The 9,914-nt window shown below is 39.8% G+C and overlaps 1 long non-coding RNA gene across 1 annotated transcript; it reads left to right on the top strand.

Moving 5' to 3' along the window:
* The first annotated feature begins 1,107 nt into the window (after window positions 1-1,107).
* LOC143441576 (uncharacterized) lies at window positions 1,108-9,174 on the top strand. The gene is made up of 5 exons (XR_013109137.1): window positions 1,108-1,226; window positions 2,288-2,401; window positions 7,188-7,336; window positions 7,886-7,972; window positions 8,381-9,174. It is a non-coding gene; the product is annotated as an uncharacterized LOC143441576 (long non-coding RNA).
* The last annotated feature ends 740 nt before the right edge of the window (window positions 9,175-9,914 follow it).

Raw genomic sequence — 9,914 nt, 5'->3', positions numbered from 1 at the left:
GTAATAATTTGAAGCATAGGTGGGTAAGTGGGTCTTAGTATGAGATTTTTTTCTACTCTGAGAGTGAGAAGATGGAGCCTTGATGGAACTTCTATTTAAGACCAAACTACCATTCGCACATTCCTCACATGCCTTTAATCCTGGACAGAGAAAGATAGCAATCTGTCTTTTCTCGGTTATCATACATTTACTCCTGTCTACTTTGTCATTCTCATGACATGGATATGAATAGCTACACATGCGAGAAACTCAAGAGTTGTCCATTCGAAACAATGGACAACTCTTGTAACTTCCACATTCTCTCCAACTCCCATTTTAAGCTGACTCCTTTGTACCTACTTACATCTCCATTTCTCTTTTTCAAATCTCTCTCATCTCCATTCTGTCAACCTTTTACCCTTCACTGTACTTGAAAAGTGCTTACAAAAGTCAACAATTATTTGTAAATCCAGCTTCTGAAGTCATGGGTCATGACCACAATGGAGTCATGGAACGGAATAGGTTGGGGGTGTGCTATGAAACATTAGCATTAGTTAACGGACAGAAATTAATTTAAAATTCAATGGAATGAGTTTCCAATGTTTCCAGGAATCTCTTACCTGTGTTGTTTGGTTGACTTTAGTATAGCCTTGGCTCTGAACACACAACGTGAGTGCTTTGCACCTCACATGCTAGCCAATACCAACAAGGCTGCCAGGAAACACCTCTGCTCAGAATCAAGACTATTGTTGTTTGTTATGAACTACAGTGTTGTTGCTGCTCTTCCGGAAGCGTAATGGTTCAGTTACAGAAAACAAAGACCTTGAACCTCATCCTGCTGTTATTCCTCAGCATGCAAGTATCAAATTAGTTTATCTTTGGATTGTATTGTTAAATGCTTGATTTTAAAAACCTCTGTTTTCAGCTCCTGACGAGTTTCATAAAATCTCATTAACTGAATTTTGACTCTAGTTAGGACAGAATTTCCAACTGTTGAAATGTCTATAAATATACTTTTGCCAGTGTGTGTGTGTATGTGTGTGTGTGTGTGTGTGTTTTAGGATGCACTCACATCTCACATGTGGAGGTCAGAGGTTAACCGCTTTCCACCTTAACTTTTTTGAGATAGGTTCTTCCTTCCATTTAACCCGGAACTCACCATGTTGGCTAGATTGGCTGGCCAGCAAGCCCCTCGGATCTTCCTGATTCAGTGCCCCTTCTTCATTGCTGGACCTAAGATCTAAGAGGTAGGAGAACCAGGAGCTGGGTATCTGGTGGCAGGAGCAGATGGATGTCTCAACAAAAGAGAATTCATCTTGCCCCAGTTCCTCTTTCTTTCTTCTGTTTAGGTTTTCAACCAATTCAGTGCCTGTCCACTTTGGCATGTGTCTCTTCCTTATTTAGTCTATTTACTCAATAACTAATCTCCTCTGTAAATGCTTTCATAGACACACCTAGAAATCATGCTGTACCAGACATTGGATATTTCTTAATTCGGTTTGACTCAAAGGGTGACTATGATACATTACTCTTGGGGGTTGGGCAGAACAAGTGGTGTAATTGTACCCTTAGCTTGTTTGTTCTTCAGCATTGCAGAAGGCTGCCCCCCCAGGGTCTTTCCAGTGCTTTCTTATTAGCAGGCTTTGCCAATACAAAACAATGATAGCAGGCAGAAAAAAGAATGACACAAAGATACTCCTTTCTTTCCTCTCTTCTTCTCTTGTGACAGTGTTTCCACAAGCAGACACAGCATCTGTCCAGCTTCCCTGTATTCTGCGTCAGCAGCCTAGAAATGACCGCAGATTCTTTGGCCTCAGGCTCTGAGAACACTGCCTGCTTTTGTCTCTCCAGCCTTGGGGTAGTGACAACTTCCTGTTGTTGCTCATCTTTGGTTGCTTCTCTGCTCTGGGTTACATTCCTAGCATTCTTTGTCTTCTGCCAATCAACTTGATGCATTAAATTCCCTTGAATTTACGTGTCATAGTACTATATTGTTTTAATTTTGTGGGTGTGTGCTCTATGTATGTGTATCTGCTGGTGCATTTGCCCGTGTGTGGATGTGTGGAGGCCAGAAGTGTCTTCCTCATGTTTTGAGACAGGGTCTCTCATTGAACCTGGGTGGCCAATGAGCCCTCAGAACCTTCCTTCTGCCTCCTGCAACCTCAGTGCTCAGTTACAGGTAAACACTGCCATACTTGGCTTTAACATGGCAGACCTCCAAACTGAGGTATTCATAACTGTGTAGCAGGCAGTCTCCCCATTCATTAATTGTGCCAGCCCCTCTTTTAACTTTTTTCTCCATTTACAGATAATGACTAAGTAGCAAGGTAGTGTCTTTTGGCTTCTTTCCTGTGTCCTGGCCTGTCCTCTGATGAATTGTCTTGGTGATATTTTGCTCACTGCTACCTCTGAAGACTTTCGGGTAAGCATTCTTGAAAGAGAGGCTTGCCTACAGGAGTCAACCTGACAAGCAAGTGTTAGTAACTCCTGTTACCAGGCAATCTGTATAGTGTGAGTGCAGTGAGGTTAGAAAAGAAGGCTGCCTGCCTTTAAGGATGTGTTGATGGGGAAAGACCACACCTCCCAATTTCCTACAAAATATACTTCCAGCCCATCTCCTCAGTGTAACATTTTGTCAGTGCACTCTTGGAGGATGATATCTTGTCCAAAGTAGAGGAACTGGTTTTAGTGAAATGCCTTGGTTTTATGCTAAAAGTATTGTGGAAACATGTATTATAACAAGCCCAGCTTCGATAAGTGTTTATGTGAACATCCCCTTAGTTTATGGCAACATTTTCAGTTTCCTTTTGGTTTCTTGTCCCTGACTGACTATCTACATCACCATAAAAACATAAAAGAAGATTTAGTGATAAGCCATTCTGTAGGATGTCAGCCCCTTTTCAAAAGCTCTTACAAAAAGTTCTAACTCCACACTGTATGAAGGGGGGTTATATATAGTTTAAATAGAGGCAGAAAGTTTGAGGAATGTAGAATTTCAGAGTATGATTTTAAATGTAATTTACTTCAATTCAATGCCAACTTTCTGGAAGGAAAAAGGAGGTTTTGGAAAGATCAAATCTTAAAACAAAAACCCAAGTATTTAAAGGAAAGAAGCCCAGGTGTTACTGTGCAGAATCACATTACAGCTGATGTGTCTAAGGTTGAGGATTAGGCAATCCTGATTGTCATATCTACAAAGATTGTGATGATTTTTGTCAGTTGTGGAGGAGTACTCTTCAGATCTCACTTTGTAAAGAGAAGCTACTTTGAATCATACCTTTTTGAATCATGCCACTGAATCCACATCGTAGCCTTATTTTCTTGGGTGGCTCTGGCCAATGACTGATTATGTCTTAGAAGTACAGCCTGGTCTTACTCCTAAAGAGCTACCCTTTCTGGAGTCTCTCTTGGCCTGGCTAAAACTTCCTGAAGTTGTATTGAAGTCTGCAACACAGAACAGACATGCACACATCTTGGTCTAAAGGTTCTTTCTGCCTCCATCTGCTCCTTTGCCCCTAAGTCTTTCAGAGGAATTTCCTTAAATTTGCCTCCCCAAAATCCCCACCTAACACTTTGGAACCATTTTGGTTTAATCTGAAACTGATCTCCCTTCCTACCTTTTTTAACCACCATTGTGAAAAGATCTGTGGGAAAGTATCCAACCCTGTTCTAGAAACTTGAGGTCAAAAGCCCCAGCTAACTGCAAGTTTTTGGCTTCTGTTAAACTGCTTGCTTGCTTTACTATCCCCTGCAATTGCCAACTAGGATGTAGGTATTTTGTTTGTTGGTTGGGTTTTTTTGTTTATTTGTTTGTGTGTGTGTGTGTGTGTGTGTGTGTGTTCTTTGCCTTTAAAATACCCCTGTGGAATGCATTTGAGGATGCTCTGTGAAAAGTGTTTCTCTCAAGGCAGTTGCTGGCTGGCCTCATACAGACTTACAATTCAGATGTTGGTGTGCTGAGTGGCCTTTGGGTATCTACACAACACTTACCTTGCAATAAAAAAATGATGGAACTGAATTTTTTTTCAGAGCCTATAGACAAAGACTCAATATCAGAATGGGCCAAGAAAGCAAATTACAATCCTGAAGGATTCCTAAGTAATTACAATCCTGAAGTAATCCTAAGGATTCACTCTTCATTTTCTACTGTTTCTAGAATGTATTGATATAAACTTAGTGACATTGTTTTTTTAAAAGAAAGCCTTAAACTTTCATTTCTTTGGGGGACTGAAAATGAATAAAGAGCCCACTCTTTTTTTTTTTTAATTTCATGTGTTTGCTTATTTTTCTTGTGAATCTATCCCCTGTTGTATGCAATAGACTTACAGCCATATGAGTATACTGGTTAAATTATTAAGAAACATTAAACAAGAAATTCTGCTAGGCCAGAAGCTAAAGACCTTTGTCCTTTGCCCTGAAGGTCTTTATAGCAAGCATAAAACAGTTCTTAACAGATGCCCCCACACTCAAACTAGTGAATATTATTTGGAGGATTAAAGGAATCCTACAGAGTGACTAGTAAGGATCTTGAGGAAGGATTATCCTGGATCATTTAGACAAGTCCAACATAATCTCAGGGTCTTTATACAATGGAGACAGAGGGTCATTCAGAAAAGAGCAGCTGGTGTAATGTTGATGGTTTTGAAAATGGAGGATGTGGCTGCAGTCAAAGAGCTCAGTATATAGACCTTTGCAAACGGAAGATCAAACATCTCCTCTGGCTGTGGTTTCATCATATTTCACACGAGAAGGGGGTCAACACACTACAATCTTTGTGTCAACCCAACCCTTTCAGAAGAATATTAGTGTTTAGAAGAATGATACTACCCTAAGAATTGAGTATGGAGCAGGGCAAGGTGTCCAATCCTGTAGAAAAACTAATCTGGTGGTGGAATATATTTCAAGTTGAGAATGTACACAACAAATATGAAACATTTCAGAATGCTTAACAAGAAGAAGATAGGTTAAGATGATGTAACCATCTGACCATGTAAGGTCAGAACCCATATGGTTCTGACTGGATCCACTTGATCTAGAAAACTAAACTTAATTACAACCAAAACAATTGTGATCCTCAAAGTTAGTGCCCATAAAGGGCTCTGGGATAGTTCCTTTTAAAATGTGGATTCTAGAAACTATTTTACTCACCTCGAGTAACCCTCAGACACATTGTTCACACAAATGTCTTCTCTGTAAGTACTGGCTGATGTGCTGGAACTCTAACTTGTCTTGATGATCATGTGATGAATCTGTAGTGGTGAGGAAATGAGAAAAGTGGTCCAGGAATAAGAGTTATTTTCTGAGTTGTTGAGATTTGGAGCCTAATTTTTCCAGTTCCTCATTTTTCTTCCCCAGGAGCATATAATACTCAGGCAACTGCCCCAAGTATTGCTTACTTCTAGTTGAATGAACCCAAACACACGCCAAAACAGTTCTTCATCAATGGTCTATATTTCCCTATATGAGCTGTGCTAGGGTTTCCTTCATCCTTGATACAAAACAGAACAGCAGTGCATGAGCTCCCTGCATTAGACAAGAAAAAAAATCTGTTAGAGAGTTTGGCTGGGCTGCCCCAGAGGTAAACCTTGCAGATCAGTTTATACCACAGGACAGAAAGAGGCAAGGCACATTGCATGTGAATAGATAATACGGATAAAGAAAAGGGAAGGGACCATTCAAACTTCCAGCAGAATGTCAGTTTTAAGAATAACCATGAAAAGTAGAAATAGAAAAGTCACTCTTTGACATGAACTACCATAATGAGTTGTTCAAGACAAGTATCTTTGCCTGTAGCTGTTAAAATTTGTCAAGAAAGGTATACTGAAAAACAAGTGTTTGTATCATTTAAAATACACATTCCTTCAATATATTCAAAATTAAAAGGGCAAAGCCATTTTACAACAGGGAAACCTGGCAGACTCCCCTTAATTAATGGACCAAAGTAAATATCACTATATGACAGTGAGCATCCTGAACTTCCTGAAGTGATGTACAAATGCCGTGCTTCTATAGTGTTCTTGCTCAAAATAGCTGATCACCTGAAAGCATCATAAAAGGCCTAAGCTGAGGGACAGTCTACAAAACACCTGAATACAACAAAATATAACCATATCAACTCTCCATATCTCTTCTTTATCTTCCCCCATACTCTTTTAACATCTCCCCTTCCCAACTTTGTCTTTTTTTTTTTTTTTGATAACTCATCAAATCCAATTAACACTGCTCATATGTCTATGGGTATGTGGCCATCCTCTGGAGAATCACTAAGAACCCTCCCCCTAACCTAGGCTTAGGGAGTATCTCCAAAGAGGAGAATGTAAGAGCAGAAAGTAGGGAGGAAAGCAGTGAATGCTGTCGTCTGGACATGACTGTAGCTTTAAGTATGCAGCTTTATGGGTTTCTTTCTTTTGTTCGTTCTTCCTCTTGGCTACTTTGTTTGTGGGTTCTTCTTAGGTTCTTTTTTTTATCTGTCTCCCACCAATATCTTCTCTGGCTTAGCTCAGCTTCTCATGGCTCAACTGTCACCAACTGTCTTCTCTTCTCAGTCTGTTAGCCCAATCCACTTTCAACTGTCTTTGCAATTTCTCCTAATTGTTCCATGCAGTATTTTTGCAACTTGTTTGGGGTTTGCAACTTGTCATATGGTTCCAGAACAAAAAAGAAAATAATGAGCCCTTTCTTGGAAGTACCTCTTCACCTTTAGACTAATGCAATGAAACAGGGCAGAAATTGCATAGAAGATTAAACCTGACACTAAATCAAACATGCATTAGGTATTAACTCATAATCTACTAAATTACTACTGTAGTATTGGGGCCCAGTTTAATAAAAGCATGAATGAATGGATTGGGAATTTAATGATACAGTATGACTTTAAATATGTAGAAAATAATTTTGAACTCATATAATTTTAGTTTTATGGCAATTTCTCAAAAGCAACAACCCTCTGAAGTAAGAATAGCCACAATCTAGGTATATTTATCAAAGAAACTGAACAAATTCATGGAACTTTGTTTTTAGGGGGGTTCTTATTATCTTGTTTTTTTTCTAATTAGGAGTAATCATCAATTATTGGATAAACTTAATTGCAGCTAATATATAGAAAGAATGTTGGGGGGTTTGGCATATTTTATCATTTAAGAATGCCTTAATTAAAAATAATAGAAAAGAAAGACACGACCTAATTCGATTCTGGATTCTGAGAACAGCTTTCAATCCTGACGTCTCAGAAGCAGCCAGGACACACTCTGGGAAAACCCATTACCTGAAAGGAGACTTTGTTCACTGAGAAGCCTGCATTACAGAACCACGGAAGACATGGAAATACTCACAGTGCTCCAAAAGGAAATGAAATCAGGTGCAGACTCAATACCTATCCAATTTGTATGATGGATGTAGTCCTGCCTCCTATAATACAGAATATTGACAGACTGGTTTTGGACGTGCAGAGTATAGGGGAATAGGAATAGAAATGGTAAGATTTTGGTGTGGTGGTCTCTACAGCTCCACCCAAAGACTTGGGTGAATAGATGATTTTTCTAAAAGAAAAAAAAAAAAAATACTGGTTAATATTCTTTGAGACCAGACTTTTGAGCTGAGTGGGGTTAAGGCTTTACATACTATGTGCTTTGTGCTGGAGTCTCAGCTACATGTGTTCTACATGAACACACAGAACCTTCAGAAGCCATCATAGGGGTACTTGTTAATCTAAATCTCTACTTCCTAAATGTGGAAACTGAGGTTCAAAGGTACCCTAACTTGTTCAAGTGGCTAGTAAGTGCTGAGTCAGGGTCTAGACCTCAGCGGCCTGGCTCCTGGGCTTGGCATTCAGCTTCTATGCTTCATTCAATGTCATTTAAGGTTGATTCTTTATTGTATTGTGTTCGCTTTCACCTTCTGCCTACAGAGCGTCAATTTTCTATTGGCTCTGGATCTGTTGCAGTTGGAATCAATGTCTTAGAAGCACTTTTTGTACATCAAACACAATTATCCTGTAAGTATGTGAGTGTTAAGGGCTCTATTTTGCAAACGGGGGTTAAGTATCAGTCTCTCAGAAGATAGCTAGTAACTAGGCAAGTAGAGTCAGCGTGTTAAATAGCTAGTAACTAGCTAGGGTAAGTCAGTGTCATGAAGCCAACAAAGTGGGACTCCTATCCTCAAACATTGTACTGTGTGTGAACTAAGGGCTGTTATTATCCCCCTCGGCTCTGTTTTCCCTTTCTTCCATTCCACGGAGTTTTAGTGAATACAAGACCACCCTGTTTGCATGTCATTTCCCAGATGCCCTTGAAGCTAGCTTTAGTTAGGCAATTAAGCTCCAACCGAAGGAATGTGAGCAGGAGGAAATGTAGCAATTTCTACCAAGAAAATTGCTCACTGCAGACTCTCTTCTTCCTGTTAGGTGAACAGCAGAGCTGTCACATTGACCCAGACCTGCCAGAATGCAAAGCCACATTTCTTTGGTTCTAGAGATGAGTCACAGCTCTTAAAGAACTACTGCTCTCGCCCATCACATTGGAAGTGTCTTGTCTACAAGAATATGTCCTGACAACAAGGGGTTTGTTTTGTTGTTTGTTTTACTGACAATAGCAGCTTAACTTCCACCACGATATCAAAAGACTGGATTTTCCTAGTATTCACCTGAGCTCATAGTCTGCAATCTAAGCATTCTGAGAACTGCCACCTGGCAGTGTGCAAGGTTTGCTAGTTAATGAACAGATATACTGCCATTCAACAACCCGTGATTTTCCCACGTTATTAAAATGATGCGACTGCACAGTGTTTAAAGAAGCAGAGGGAAATATGGTCATGAGTTTTCTTTATTTTTGTACTGAGAATCGAACTCAAGACCAGTGCCTTCTAGCCAAACACTCTATCATTATACTATACCTAGGCTCTCATGACATTTTAAGTGGAAAAAAAACCATACAGAATGGTCAAGAGTGAGCTCTATCTTATAATGGCAGACCTATTTGTAGTGGGCTGGTAAAGTGGAAGGCTGTTTCTCTCCATTTTATATTCTGTTTCTTTTCGCTTATCTGCATTTATACTGTTTTTTCCTATGACTCTTTTTTTTATTAAGCTTTATTAAGATGAACTAAAAGTAAAACACATGTGCCGACAAAAAGGCCACTAAAAGGCTCCAAACTGTACTTCTCAGACAGCTGTAGGCTTAGTTCTCACTTGAGGAACAACAGACAGATGTCATGACTCCCCCCGCCACCACCCCCCACCACCACCACCACACTCTTCCTGGGTCCCGGGCTGACTGTGGCTCTGCCATGTTGAACAAGTAAATCTCAAGTTATCATAGGCCTCTTCAGTCCTCTCACCAAGAATGAGTAAAGAACAGAGAAATGTGCATGACAGGTGGTTTAGATCCAGCAGCACACACTGCATTCACACTGCAGAGTCAAGATCAGGCCTGCCATGAAGAACAGCATCCACATGATTTGCTCATGAGGTAATATCCCTGGTCCCAGCGCTTCATTCAGGTTAAATAAATGATTGGAGTAATCTGGTTTTATTTTTATTTCTTAGAATATTTTTTGTTTAATCTTCTCAGTGCTGTGGAAAGATAATGTTTCTATTTTCTTTAAATCTTTACTGACGAGAAGGGAAGAAAAATTTCTTCTCTTTCCAAAAATTCAGGGCATAGCTTGTTATTTTTCAGCTTTTGTAAGAATCCCATCGATTGGCTTTGTTATTATGCTCATTCCTGAGCTAGTGGCACCTATTACTATAGGTCAGGAACAGAGCTGACATTCAGTCCTGTCTCTAGGGTGAAGCTAATGAATTGTAAGATTGGTTCATGGTGAGCAAATTAGTTTTGAAACCAGGGAACTCACAAGTTTGGTATTTTCTTTCTTTGACTCACAGATTGCTGTCTGTGGATCCCTGCTGTTTGTCCTTTGGTTTTACAGACATAAACCCTT

Source organism: Arvicanthis niloticus, chromosome 3 (assembly GCF_011762505.2).
Source record: "Arvicanthis niloticus isolate mArvNil1 chromosome 3, mArvNil1.pat.X, whole genome shotgun sequence".
NCBI classification, from domain to species: domain Eukaryota; kingdom Metazoa; phylum Chordata; class Mammalia; order Rodentia; family Muridae; genus Arvicanthis; species Arvicanthis niloticus.
The sequence above is the reverse complement of the archived record's forward strand: the minus strand, read 5'-3'. Positions and strand labels throughout refer to the sequence as shown.